The sequence below is a fragment of the Scyliorhinus torazame genome, chromosome 15 (assembly GCF_047496885.1).
Source record: "Scyliorhinus torazame isolate Kashiwa2021f chromosome 15, sScyTor2.1, whole genome shotgun sequence".
NCBI classification, from domain to species: Eukaryota; Metazoa; Chordata; class Chondrichthyes; order Carcharhiniformes; family Scyliorhinidae; genus Scyliorhinus; species Scyliorhinus torazame.
In genome coordinates, this window is record NC_092721.1 from 39,135,296 (window position 1) to 39,150,181 (window position 14,886).

Here is a 14,886-nt window from a genome sequence, read left to right on the forward strand (position 1 = left end):
GTGAAACACTTCCACCAGTATGTGTACGGCCGCCATTTCACTATCGTGACTGATCATAAGCCCCTGCTGGGACTCTTCAGAGAGGATAAGCCAATACCGCCCATTGCTTCTGCACGGATCCAGCGCTGGGCCTTGTTGCTTGCTGCATATGAGTATTCTCTGGAGCACAAACCAGGTACGCAGATAGCAAATGCCGATGCACTGAGCCGATTGCCTTTATCGACCGGCCCCATGTCGACCCCCACGACCGGTGAGGTGGTCGCAACCCTAAATTTTATGGACACCTTGCCTGTCACGGCATCACAGATCCGTGAGTGGACCCAGACGGAGCCAGTCTTGTCAAAGGTTCGGCACATAGTCCTGTATGGTGGGCAGCATAGACAGCTCCCAGGCGAGTTGCGGGCATTTTCCTCCAAGCTGTCAGAGTTCAGCGTGGAAGACGGCATCCTCTTGTGGGGGACGCGTGTGATTGTCCCGGAAAAAGGCCAGGAGCTGATATTATCAGACTTGCACAATGGGCATACGGGCGTGACCAAGATGAAAATGTTGGCCCAGAGTTATGTCTGGTGGCCAGGCCTCGACACTGACATTGAGAAGGTGGCCCAAAACTGCTCCATTTGCCAGGAGCATCAGAAGCTTCCGCTGGCCGCGCCCCTACATCACTGGGAATGGCCAGGGCGGCCTTGGGCACGCTTACATGCAGATTTCGCAGGCCCTTTTCAGGGATCCATGTTCCTTCTACTAATTGACGCCCAGTCCAAATGGCTGGAGGTGCATAAGATGCAGGGGACAACGTCCTGCGCAACAATTGAAAAAATGCGTTTATCATTTAGTACGCATGGCCTCCCCGAGGTTCTGGTCACGGATAATGGCACTCCATTCACGAGTGAGGAGTTTGCTAGGTTTACAAAGATGAACGGCATCCGCCATATCCGCACTGCCCCTTACCACCCGGCTTCAAATGGGTTGGCAGAGCGTGCAGTGCAAACATTCAAAAGAGGCCTAAAGAAGCAGTCTTCTGGATCAATGGACACAAGACTGGCTCGGTTTTTGTTTACGTACAGGACCACCCCCCATGCAGTGACTGGGGTAGCTCCCGCAGAACTCCTAATGGGCCGGCACCCGCCTTAGTATGGTCTTCCCGGACATTGGTGCAAAAGTACGCCGCACACAAGAACGGCAGGGACCGGGATTGTCTCGGCATCGTCCGATTCGGCAGTTTGCGCCCGGTGACCCAGTATTCGTGCGGAATTTTGCTGGTGGTGCCCAATGGGTTCCTGGTGTAATCTTTCGCCAAACGGGCCCTGTATCGTACCAAGTGCAAGCCCAGGGTCGTCTCCAGCGAAAACATGTCGACCACGTCCGGTCCAGAAGATCATCCCCGCAAAAGATTCCCCGCCCCCGGAGCTCAGTTCAACAGCGGCAAAGACCAGAAACAAGGGAAGGTAGTCCTCCAAATCTTCCACTGGTGCCTCACTCGAAGCCTGCGCAGGTTGTGACGGGACCGAATGGAGATAGAGACGCTGACATGACGGAGGCAGCAGACTCTGACTCCGAGATGGAGACACAGGATGAATCAGAGGGGGAATCCTCGGGTCCACAGGCCGTGGATGGACAACCGCGCCGTTCATCACGGAAACGGCGGTCTCCGTCTCGTTATACGCCACTTGATCCAGCGCCGCGTGCAAATGGCGTCCGGCCTGCGGCCAAACGAGTTCGACGCCTTCCTTCTCCAGGGCCTACGGTGGATTCCTTGGACTTTGGGGGGGGAGGGATGTTATAACCTGCCTACTGACGAGTGGCTGGGGACTAATGACTATCCCACAATCCTATGGGAGTATGAACTTCCCCAATGAAGGGGGCGGAGAAACTCCTACTATAAATAAGCTGGCCAGTCCAGGAACCAGCAGGAAGGAGAAGATAGCCAGGGAAGTTACTGCTACTGTTATGTATATATAGTTCTTGTAAATAAACATTATCATTTTGTATCCTTAAAACTCGTGCTGGATTCTTCGGGGCCCTTACAAAAAGAGGTTAGAGAGAAAACAGTTTAGTGCTTTGTAAAAACCAAGAGGTGATCCAAGAATCCAGAAAGATGCTGCAGATGAACCAGTTACACTGTTTCTCCATAGGAAATCAGAAAATCCCCACAGGATTTCCAACGTCTGCCTTTGTGGGCGAAATTTCCCATTTTCTTTTCCAAGTGCTGGACTAGGTGAGAAACACAGTGTGCAGTTTTTTTAGCTGCACAGCCGGCTTTTCTCCCACATTTTCCGGGACTGAGTTAAAGAAAAATGCTTGAGGCACGTCTCACACCGTCGTGACGCTAATGGACAGGGCCTGAATGAACCAGCAATATGGGGTTTCCAGAGATCTTTAAAAAATTTAAATTAACCCCCCCCCCCAATGGACAACCTCCCATGCACACGACCCCCCCCCCCCCCTCCCAGTCACTACTCCTTGGCACTTCCCCCTGGCATTGCCCCCTGACACCCTGACACTGTCTCCAGCTCTGCCCCCTGGCACTGTCTCCAGCTCTGCCCCCTGGCACTGTCCCAGCTCTGCCCCCTGGCCCTGTCCCAGCTCTGCCCCCTGGCACTGTCCCAGCTCTGCCCCCTGGCACTGTCCCAGCTCTGCCCCCGGTACCTTTTAAATGAGTTGAGCATTTCAGCCTCCACCATCAATTTAGTCAGTAAATTCCAAATGCCCACCACCTTCTGGGTGAAAATATTTTTGCGCATGTCCCCTCTAATCCATTTATCAATCGCTTTAAATCTATGTCCACCTGGTTATTGAACCCTCAGCTAGGGGAAGCAAGTCTTTCCTGTCTACCCTATATATCTCCCTCATAGTTTTGTACACCTCAATTCAGTCACCCCCCCTAGCCTCATCTGTTTGAAGGAAAACAACCCTAGCCTATCCAATCTCTCCTCAGCTGCAATTTTCAAGCCCTGGCAGCTTTCTTGTAAGTCTCCTCTGCACTCTCTCTCCTACTACAACAACCCTGTAGTAGGGTAGATAAATGGGAATTGTAGATGTAGTATATTTCATTCGCAAAATAAACTCATTGAGGTGCCACGCAACAGGCTCGCATGCAAGAGAGGGGCGCATAGAGTTGGGGATAATATAGTAGTATGGACAGAGGATTAGTTAATAGACAGAAAACAGACAATAGGGATAACTGTGGCATTGTCAAACTGGCAGATTGCAACTTGTGGAGCACCACAAGAATCTGTGCTGAAGCCTCAGCTATTTACAATTCATAATGGCATAGGCAAAGAGAGCAGAAGTAATGGACCTAAAGTTGCTGATGGTATAAAGCTAGGTAGGAATGAAATCAATGCAGAGGACACAAAGAGGCTGCAACGAAGCATCGTCATATTTTGTGAATGGGCAGCGTGGTGGTAGATGGGGTATAGGGTGAAGTTATTAACATTCGTAGTAAGAACAGATAAACAAAACAAGCAGGAAACTTGTAAAGATTGATGATCAGAGAGAATGAGATGTATTTGTATAAGGAGCACAGAAGACCAGTCTGCAGGTACACCAAACAATTTATTGCAAGGGGCTTGGAGTACAAGAATAAGGGTATGTTGGTACAATTTCCAGTTTTGATCTCCAAATCTAAGGAAGGTTATATTTTCACAGAAGACAGAACAGCGAAGGTGCACTAGAGGCTGAGTGAATTGAACATGGGAGATCGGATCTCTGTGTAAGGATGGAAAAATGCAATTTAGGCACTTTTGTGATTTTCATGCCCATTCCCGCCATATTTCTGTCTCCAAGAGACATGGGTGGGGAGGGCTTTTATTTTGGGAGCCGAGATTCAATGCCGAAGTTGTGCAGGAAGTTGTGTGTACAGGCAGGCTCATCAGAACCTCTGACTTTGTTCTCGGGGGCAGCAGCCCAGCTTCCAACATCATTCGTCTGTTCCTTAAACCCCATGCCAGCTCTCACACTACCCTCCATAGCCCCAAGCACTCCATTACCCATCCATTAACCCTCCTGCTCTCTAATCCCCCTCCATGCCTCCTTATTACCTCAATAGCCCCATGACCTCAATGCCTCCTCATTCTCCATGCTTCCACATGCCACCTCATACCTCTCATAATCTCTCCCTGCCTCCCATGTATTGTCCATAGCCACGAACCATATTTCCACATTAGACAGATAGACAGACATCAGGGTATATTTCAAATGGTTAGAGAGAAAAAGCTTCCAACAATCTAATAGTGCTCTCAGTCAAAGATATTTCATACTGAAAGCTCCAGTCAAAACATGTAAATTCCCTCAAGTGGTCCACCTGTGTTAAAACCAGCACTTATTCAGTAAAAGCATCAAATGCAGATAATCAGTTAATAATCTCTTAAAACTGACAATAAAAATGTGAACACAACCTCCTGCAGACACAGTGGTTATATAGCTTTTGAAACTCTGCCAAACATTCATAATAGGATTAGATGACAAAATAAACCATTATTGGTGCAAACAATTGAGACTATTTAAGCTTCAGGAACTAATTACCTGCATTTCTAAGTTACACCAGATGCCCTGTCAATCAAATCAGTCCAGGATAAAATGGCCGTTTTTTCCCTAAGTTAAACCTGCAGAAGGTTTTTTTTCAATGTAAAAGGGCTTTGTCTATTTAACTCACTTCAGATCATTACACTAGAAACCCTACAGAGTGCTTTGATCCATTTGAATGCATTAAAGCAATAAAAAAAAATACTCTAATGCATCGAAACACTTAAACAATGTTGGTCAATGTAATGATCACCTAACCTTTTCTGGACAGAGACATATGATGAATCTCTGCAGTCACAGCACATCCACATCAGAAAACAAAATCTCATAGTGACATTTGAAGCTGTAAAAATATTCAATTAATGCATGTCAGAATGTTCTTGACTCCACTACAAGCCTCTCAAAGCGGTCGCACATTTTCCAATGAGACAGGTTTTGTTAAGGATTTGAAAGACGGAACCAGCACGTGACATTTGTGGAAGGTGAGAAGAAATTCAGAAGAGTAGTGCACAGGCTCATGATTCAAAGCTTTCCCGACCCGCAAATAGGACAACCTAAAAATATCACAAACTTGAGACGGTACAGAAAATTCACATTTTCCAGTGCCAAATATCCTACTTTCTGTGTGTTCCCGACCCCATCCTCACATTCAGAAAGACCGAAGAATCCGCTCTTTCTCGCTGATTGCAACAAGAATATTTTGGAAAGGATTGACAGGGTAGAGTTTGGGGAAATGTAACAATCAGCTAGGACTGAGATGAGGAGAAGGTGTTTTTCCCCAAAAGATTGAGAATCTTTGGAATCCTGTGCTCCAGAGTTGCGGATACTCATTATTGAATATATTTAAGGCTGCAATCTATAGACATTTTGTCTCTCAGGAGTTGGAAGTGAACAGGAAAGTGGGCTTGAGGCAGAAGGGGCTGGTTTAGCCCACTGAGCTAAATCGCTGGCTTTTAAAGCAGACCAAGCAGGCCAGCAGCACGGTTCAATTCCCGTACCAGCCTCCCCGAACAGGCGCCGGAATGTGGCGACTAGGGGCTTTTCACAGTAACTTAATTGAAGCCTACTTGTGACAATAAGCGATTTTCATTTCATTTCATTTCGTTTCATTTTTCATTCACATCAGCAATGATGGTATTGAATGACAGAGGAGGCTTAAGGGCCATAGGTCCACTCCAGAATTGTTAGAACACAGAAGAAGTCCATTTGGCACATTGTGTCTGTGCTGGTTCTTCAAAGGAGCTAACCCCTAGTACTACTCGCCCGCCTTCTCCCCATAGACCCATATAGTTTCAGATAATAATCCAATACCCTCTTGAATGCATTGATTGGACCTGTCTCCACCATGCTATCAGTGAGTGCAATCCAGAACCTAACCGCTCACTGTATGAGAAAGTCTTTCCTCACGTCACCATTGCTTCTTTTTCTAATGACCATAAACCCTCTCATTCTCAATCCTTTCGCAAGTGGGAACAATTTGTACTCATCTGCTCTGCCCGGGCCCCACATGATATTGAATAACTAAAAAATCTCCTCTCAACCTTCCTTCTCTTCTCTAAGTAATTTATTTTCTTAACTGAAGTTCTTCATCCCTGGAAACTTTTTCGTGAACTCTTTCTTGCAATCTCTCTAATGCTGTCACATCATTCATAAATTATGACACCCGGCATTACACACAATAATAATAATTTTTATTGGTGTCATAAGTAGGCTTACATTAACACTGCAGTGAAGTTACTGAGAAAATGCCCTAGTCGCCACACTCCGGCACCTGTTCGGGTACATGGAGGGAGAATTCAGGGACTGGATTCTCCGCCCCGCTGCGCCACATTTCTGCCTCGACCCGCCGGCGGGGTTCTCCGTTACGCCGGCCGGTCAATGGGGTTTCCCATTGTGGGGCAGCCCCACGCCGTCGGGAAACCCCCGGGCAAAACGGAGAATCCCGCTCAGGATGTCCAATTTATCTAACAAGCACTTCTTTCAGGACTTACCCAGTTGAGGCTAAACCAGTATTCCATAAATGTTTGACATAACTTCCTTGTTTTTGCACTCCATGCCCCGATTGATAAAGCTTAGGATGCTGCATGCTTTATTAACCACCCTCTCACCCTATGCTGTCAGCTTCAGTGATATACGCAAATACAATTCCACGTTCCTCTTCTCATGCATCTCCTTTGGAATTGTACCCTTTATTTCATATTGTCTCTCTGCCTTCTTTCAACCAAAATGAATCGTTACACACTTCTCTGCATTAAATTTCAGCTGTCACTGTCTGCCGCTTCCACCAACCTGTCTATGTCCTTTTGAAGTTCTGTACTAGCCTCCTCATACTTCACATTGTTTCCAAGTTTGTTGTTAAAAAAATTCTGCCCCCTACACCAAGGTCTAAGTCCTTAATATATTCCAGGAAGAACAGAGCTACAAACACCAACCCCTGGGGAAATCCACTGTAAACCTTCCTGCAGCCTGAAACACATCCAGAAACCATTACTGTGCTTCCTGTCATTCAGCCAGGTTTGTATCCATGTTCTTATTGTCCCTTTTAATTTCATGAATCTGACTTTGCTCACAAGTGTGTTGTGCGGCACCCTTGGAAGTACATTTCCACAGCATCAATACCCTCATCAACTCTCTCTGTTACATCTTCAAAAATCTTCTTGTATTCTTTGGTTTTAAATGAAGATAAATAAGCAAATCTGATCTCAAAATGTTCAAAAAGTAACCAATCATGTTACTTCCAAGGATTTAGTCTGAACCTTCATCCTAAAAATGGATCATAAGAAAAATATCTATTTCAATAATTAACGGGGAATGTGTTGCAGTAATTAACATGGATAGCAGCTAATCGTAAGGAGCAATCATTCAAATTTGTTGTCCAGCTGAATATAAACCGACTGAGTTCATTCTTTTTTTTTGAAGTTCACAATAATAATCAATATCCATTTTGTTTTCTGTCAAAAAATAAACCAGAGAGGTTGCTGTTAATCTCAGGAGTGTGAACTGTGAGACTTGCCCAAAATAGATCTTTGAGAATTAAATCTGACGTTTGTTTCATGGTGGGTCATTTTGTTTCCCTAGTGAGAAACAGGAAGGGGTTGGATAAAAGACAAAGGCAGCAGCTACACTAAGGACTCAACGGCACACCCACCCTGGTTTCTGGGTCACGCCAATTTGATGTTGAGCTGCCAGCATGAAAAACAAGCTTTACAATTTTTTTTGAAACACGATTTTGAAAACTAGTATTGGCTTTGCTTCCATCATTCTATCAGGACAGTGAAATCTCGCCGGAACAACATAAAGCTTTTTATCACCCCTCTGGTTATCTTGCCAATTAGCCTACATTTGTGTCCTGGTTACCAAGCTACCTGCCAGTGGAAACAGTTCTCCCCTATTTACTCTATCGAAAACCCGAAGATTTTGAACCCCTCCATTAAATTTCCCCTTTCCCTTCTCTTCTTTAAGGAGCACAATCTTAGCTTCTACAGTCAATTCACAACCCTCATTCCCAATGATATTCTGTTAAATTTCCTTTGCATCATCTTCAAGGCCTCAGCCACCCTTGAACATCTCCCCCACCATTCCCCCCTTGCCCCTCTTATGATTCTTTTTGTGTCCTGGGAAACTCCCCAAACACACGCGCGCCACTTCAACTGCACCACAGAGATGCCCAAGTCTGGACAGGGACTTGCCTCTTGGTTTAGAGATGCCTCCCTCCAGTTCCTCCATTCGGGAATGGCGCGAGCTACTCTTTCCGATAAATGACAACCCTCCTGCCTGACCAAGGTAACCTGGACAGAGATCACATGGGAGGTATGAAACTGTGGGGTCCACCAAAAATCAGGGGGTGAGTTTTGAAGTAGGTCAATGGCCAGTCCGATCCTGCATAGTAAGTGGTACAGTTGCATGTGACCAAGGGTCCTCTCATTGTTTCATCAAGCGTTATATCTTTGCAATAAAAACAGAAAATGCTGCTCAAACTCAACAAGTCTGGCAGCACCGAGAAATAGAATTAACGTTTCAAGTCTAAATGACACTTCTACAGAACTTCAAACCCTGATGTAAAAGGGTCATTTGGACTCGAAACAGTAACTCTGCTTCTCTCCACAGATGCTGCCAGACCTGTTGACTTTAGCCAGCATTTTCTGCTTTTATTTCAGATTTCCAGCAGCGGCAGTACTTCACTTTTGTTTAATATATCTTAATAAGTGGGCAGCTAAATCAGGCAGGTGAATGTGTGATCAGCCTTAGAACCACATGGAAAATGAGGCCAAAGCATGTAACATGATTTTCCTGTGTGCCACTGACTTAATCTTGAAAGTCACGCTTAATTTAAAAAAGTAAGAGCATAATTGATTTGTGGGCTAAAAATATATTAATAATAAGGACCCGCTCGCCGTCCCGCCGCTGCAGCCCCGCTAAATTAATCTCAACTTGCTGTGGCGAACCACGATTTTGAATTGCACTGAATTTGGTCCCATGACTGACTATGTTTCCCTTTCTTATCGATTCCATAAAATACCGCCCTAAGCCTCTATTTACAGTCAAGGTTGTTTTGTAACAACCTTCTATTAAAAGACCTACGCTGCACCATCGTAGACATGATAGGCTAAAGGACCTCTTTCTATGCTTTAAAACTCTATGGGCGCGATATAATTGCTTTGTCGCGCCCAACTTAGTGATGTGACGAGGCCGTGGAATCTCGCAAGAAGCCTATCGCGGGATTCGCGATGCTCGAAATACCTCACGGCATTTACCGAGATTTTGTGAGACGTTGTATTCTTTATTTTGTCCTCACCATGTTTTCCTGGAGCCCAGGAACTAAAGGACTTGCCTAGGAGATCTCGCCAGGGTGCCATATAAGACTGGCTTCCACAAACGTGGACTAGGAACAACAGGGCCTGGGGGGATCTCCCAAGACACTAGAGACCACTGGGTGGCCAGGCATTGGGCAGGGATTTAGCCTGGCACTATCACTGCCATCTGGGCACCCTGGCAGTGCCACCTTGGCATAGCCAGGGTGACATTGTCAGGCTGGCAGGAGTTCATCCAGGGTACCAGGTTGCCCATGGCACGAGTTGGGCCTGGGTGCACTTCCCTTAATAGGTGGGGCGATGGGGCTCTAAGACCTCAGAAGAGGTAATTTGGGTGCAGTGGGAGGGTCTAGAGGCCATAGTGGGGTCACTGAGGGGGTCAAAAGATCCGGGCTGCCGTAAAAAATGGCGCCCCAATCTGTGAGTCATCTTCCTGCACTGGCGAGCTGAGCTCGTAAGTGCAGAAAATTATGTAAGTACACCCTCAACTGGGCGTTCCTCACCAACGCCAGAATTAACTGCAGAGTGCTGTTGAATAGTGGCGTCTTTCTCGATACTACAGGCGCTGAGAAACACCCTGTTAAACGCGCCGAAAACCAGACACTGTTTTCTTCCGGTTGAATCGCCCCCAGTGTCTCTCACGGCAGCTCCTACTGGGACCATTCAGACTCTCATCTCAACCATCCGCTTCACCTTATACAGGTTTGAAGGCCCATTGCTTCAATTGAATCACTGATCTCTCAGTGCCTTCACTGTACTCCCAAAACACCAGTGAGAGTAGACCTCCATCATTTACCACTCTGCATGGCAGCTGGGACACATCAATTTTCTAGATGCTTCTAAAAATAAGGGGCGGGATTCTCCGACCCTCCTCCGGGTCGGTGAATCGGCGGGGGTCGGCGTGAATCCTGCCCTGCCGCTCTGAAGCCGGCTGCTGAATTCTCCGGCGCCGGTTTTTCAGCGGGGGCCGGAATCGCATTGCGCCGGTGGGGGGCTGTTGGCAGCGCCCCCCCCCCCCCCGGCGATTCTCTGCCCCGCGATGGGCCGAGCGGCCACCAGTTTTCGGCTGGTCCGTACCAGCGGGACCTGGCTCTGCGGGCGGCCTACAGAGTCCTCGGGGGGGCGCGGGGGGATTTGGCCCTGGGGGGTGCCCCCATGGTGGCCTGGCCCGCGATCGGGGCCCACCGATCCGTGGGCGGGGCTGTGCCGAGGAGGCACTCTTTCCCTCCGCGTCGGCTGCTGTCAACATCCGCCATGGCCGGCGCGGAGAAGAACCCGCTGCACATGCGCTGGGTGCCGCCAGCACATGCTGGCGCTCCCGCGCATGCACCAAACCACGCCGGCAGGCGGAGGCCCTTTGGCACCGGTTGGCGCGACGTCAAGCGCCATCCCCGCCGCCGCCAGCCTAGCCCCTGAATGTGCGGAGGATTACGAACCTTCCGGGTGGTCCGATGCCGGAGTGGTTCACGCCACTCCTCGGCGCCGGTATGGCCCGCCCTGCCGGGTAGAGGAGAATCCCGCCCAAGGTGCTCAGCACCTTATGAACTGGTGGAAATTATTTGTTTGCAAGAATATTGCTGATTAAGTGTATTGCTGCATTATTTGATTCCTATGTTCTAATTAACCTGTAAATAGACCTGATTAAGTAGTTTTAAACAATAGGAACTTGTCTATCAGAGACAGAAGAATATGACTGGCATGTAAATCAATGGCCAGTTAGCAGTAATCTATTTTTAAAATAGATTTGGAGTACCTAACACTTTTTTTTCCAATTGAGGGACAATTTAGCGTGGCCAGTTCATCTGCCCTGCACATATTTTTGGGTTGTGGGGGTGAGACCCACACAGGCACGGGGAGAATGTACAAACTCCACACAGACAGTGACCTGGGGCCAGGATTGAACACGGGTCCTCAGCGCTGTGAGGCAGGAGCGCTAACCACTGTGCCACCATGCTGCCCCAATTAGCAGTAATCTATAACTAAGGGTTGATTGTTAAACACGGTTATGCTGATCTATACATCACACAGTGGGCAGAGTTTAATTCATAGAAGGATCATGAGAAGTTCCTTCATTTATTGGGTGCAAAAACACAAAGGGAAACTTTCCGTTTCCATAACTACAAATACATCTATCGAGTGCATCTCTTTTGTTATAATTTGTGCACAAGTCATGGTTTAATACTTTTGAAGTTGGTATTATTATCACAATGTTAAAAGCATAATCTGCCTGTATATGGTACAACATATTAACACAACCTTTTAATGTATGTTAAAGCTATCTCTATGGAGACTGGATGTACCGGATTACCATATTGTCCTATTACATCCTGTGCCAAATTCAGTTCAAACTGATGAGATGAAATTCTTCGCTCAATGTTTGCTGTCGGAGTCCTGTGTGAAATAAATTTGGACAACTCCCAATTCTTAATGGGCACAAATCCATAGTAGAAACCTAATTCAACATCACTTGGCAATAAATAGCAGTATCATTTAGAGAAGCCACAGGGTGTTTAATCTGTGAAATAGAAATGTCACACTCATACAGCTGGGACTGGCCCTTGAGGCTGGAAGTAAAGTTTGTTGTTAGCTTCAGTACAAAGCACACACATCCTGCATATCAGCGGTGCTATGTCAAACCTCAGGAAAGGTAAAAAAATGTTTGCTTCATTAGCACCGATAACCCTGACTTTCATGAAGTCAAGATTCTTCTGCCCCCAAAGAAAATGTATTCCTGTCTTTTTAATGATGAGCAAGCGGAATTTACTGTTCGATTTTGTGTAAATGTCAAAATTCACTTGAGGCATGTATTCGGTCGTCCAAATTAACAATGCTTCTTACAATAAGAAGCTATTTGTCTGCTCCTGTTAATGAAATATCGATGCGTTGTGAGTTTGATTCTCACATTAAATTCCAATATTGAAAAGAGCAAAAGGAAAATTTCAATGAACAGTTTTCAGCAGTTTGAAAAAAATGCCCCTGCTTGCAATTCTATTCACCCAAGTCAGATGTTAAAACAGCTCCAACAAATGTAATCATCTCTGCCATTTCTTTTCATGAATTGACTCAAAAAACATTTCTCCTGCAGCTCTTTTGTTCCACATTGTCTAATTGGTATTAATTATTATCAAATCACTTTGCTTCAAGAAGAAAATTGTCCTATTTGAATCAATGACTTAAGTCACTGCAAAACTAAGATTTTGTAAATCATTAATCATACTGAAAATAAATTGCATTTGTATCACAGGAACCCATACAGCAACACTTATGTAATTAGCAAGTAAGCAGCAGTTAAACATTGTCACTAAAAATAATCTTAGAGCTTTTCTAAAATTGGAGCCTGGGTCAGCCTGATGTTTTTTTCTTTATTTGTTCATGGGATGTCGACGTCACTGGCAACGGCTGCATTTGTTGCCCATCCCTAATTGCCCTTGAACTGAGTGGGTGGCCAAGCCATTTTAGAGGCCATTAGTCGACCGCATTGCTACGGGGTCTGTAGGAGTCATATGCAGGCCAGACCAGGTAATGTTGGCAGACCTTCTTCCCTAGTGACCCAGAGGGGACATTGCAACAAATCGGGCAATGATTCCATGGTCATCATTAGACAGATTTTTATTGAATTCAAATTCCACGACCTGCCATGGTGGGATTCGAATCGTGGTCCCCGAGCGAGTATCCTGGGTCTCTGGGTCACTAGTCCAGTGACAATGCAACTACCCCACCATCTCCCCTTAAAGGGTAATTGATGGTAACTGAGAACGCCTTTGAACGCTAGAACATCTCCGCAAGAGCAGTGCAGCCACCATGTCATATTCCTACTTGTTTCTGAATAGTTTTGGTGGACCAAGCCATTATGTTTACTGCCAGAGTGACCATTTTTGATCATTCTAAAACCTGAATCTCTAAAAATCTACAAGATAAGCCATGTTGACGAGCAGGGTAAGTGATTTTAACATACCGAGCATGAGCCTCCCACCATTTGTAACATAGTTACGTTCTAGCAATGGCACAGGAAATTATTTTCGTGAGGAAAGTGGAATGGAGGCTGCTCTGATGTTTGAGCACCTTGAACTCATATTTCTTTCCCCGTTTTCCTGCTCAAGCTGCCTTGCAATTGGCCAGGTACGTTATACCTGTCGGACGGAGAGCAAACGGGTTTGCAGCTTCGTGTTTTTTGGCTTTATGTTTTACCCTGGCTAACGTTGACTGAGATTGTTGAGACGTAGCAGCTGGCTGGATCATCTCAGCCCTTGTGCGTCTGAAGACTCTGGAAAATTTAAACAATGATCACTACAGCTTGAAGAAAGATTTCTGAACCCTTTTTCTCCCACTTATTCTCCACAAAGATCAGGGTCGGGATTCTCCGACCCCCCCCCGCCAGGTCGGAGAATCGGCGGGGGGCAGCGTGAATCCCGCTCTGCCGCTCCGACGCCGGCTGCCAAAATCTCCGACGCCGGCTGCCGAATTCTCCGGCGCAGCTTTTCGGGCGGGGGCGGGGTTCACGCCATGCCGGTTGGGGCCCGTTGGCAGTGGCCTCCCGGCAATTCTTCGGGCCCCGATGGGCTGAGCGGCCGCCCGTTTTCGGCCAGTCCCGCCGTCGTGAAATGGACATGGTCCATCATGGCGGGGCATGGCTTGTCGGCCATCTAGCGGGTTCCTCGGGGGGGGGGGGGGCGCGGGGGAATCCAGCCCCCGGAGGGGCCCCCACAGTGGCCTGGCCCGTGATTGGGGCCCACTGATCTGCGAGCGGGCCTGTGCCGTGGGGGCACTCTTTCCCTCCGCGCCAGCCTCTGTAAGGCTCCGCCATGGCCGGCGCGGAGAGGAATCCCACCGTGCATGCGCAGGAAACATGCCGGCGGTTCTGTGCATGCGCCAGAACACGGCGACAGTTTGCGCATGCACCAACTCGCGCCGGCCCTTCGGCGCCAGCTGGTGTGGCGCCAACCCCTCTGGCGCCAGCCTAGCCCCCGGAAGTGCGGAGGATTCCGCAACTTCTGTGTCGCCCGACGCCAGAGGGGTTCACGCACTCTTGGAGCTGGCGTCGGGCCATCGTGCCAAGTGCAGGAGAATCCCGCCCCAGCACTTCATTTTGACTAGCTCTCACAATGTCACCACACAGGTAAATATTCGGACCTCGCACCTCCCTCACCACCCCCCCAAACACCACCCCACCATTCCCTTTTTCCAATTCATTTGGTGAACGCATGCCAGGAAGTGATTTGACTTTTCTTATGGGCATTCTACTCTCGGCTGGTATCGTGGAGGAGGGGAAGGAAAGATGGAACAAATAGGACAGAATACGGCCAGAAATTAACGGGCGTGATTTAACGGACTCGTCGCGCCCGACGTGGTGCCTCTCGCGAGATCCGTGATGCGTGAAATCTCTCACGAGATGTAACGGAATCTCACGAGATGTCGGGATCTGGATCTTGCCCTCACTGGGCGTAATCTGGATCAGCATATTTTAACGTGGACCAATCGTAACAGAACCTGGAGGAGAAATCTCTCAGGCAGTTGGAGATCCCCGCAGGTGGTCAGGCATTGGCCAGCCTGG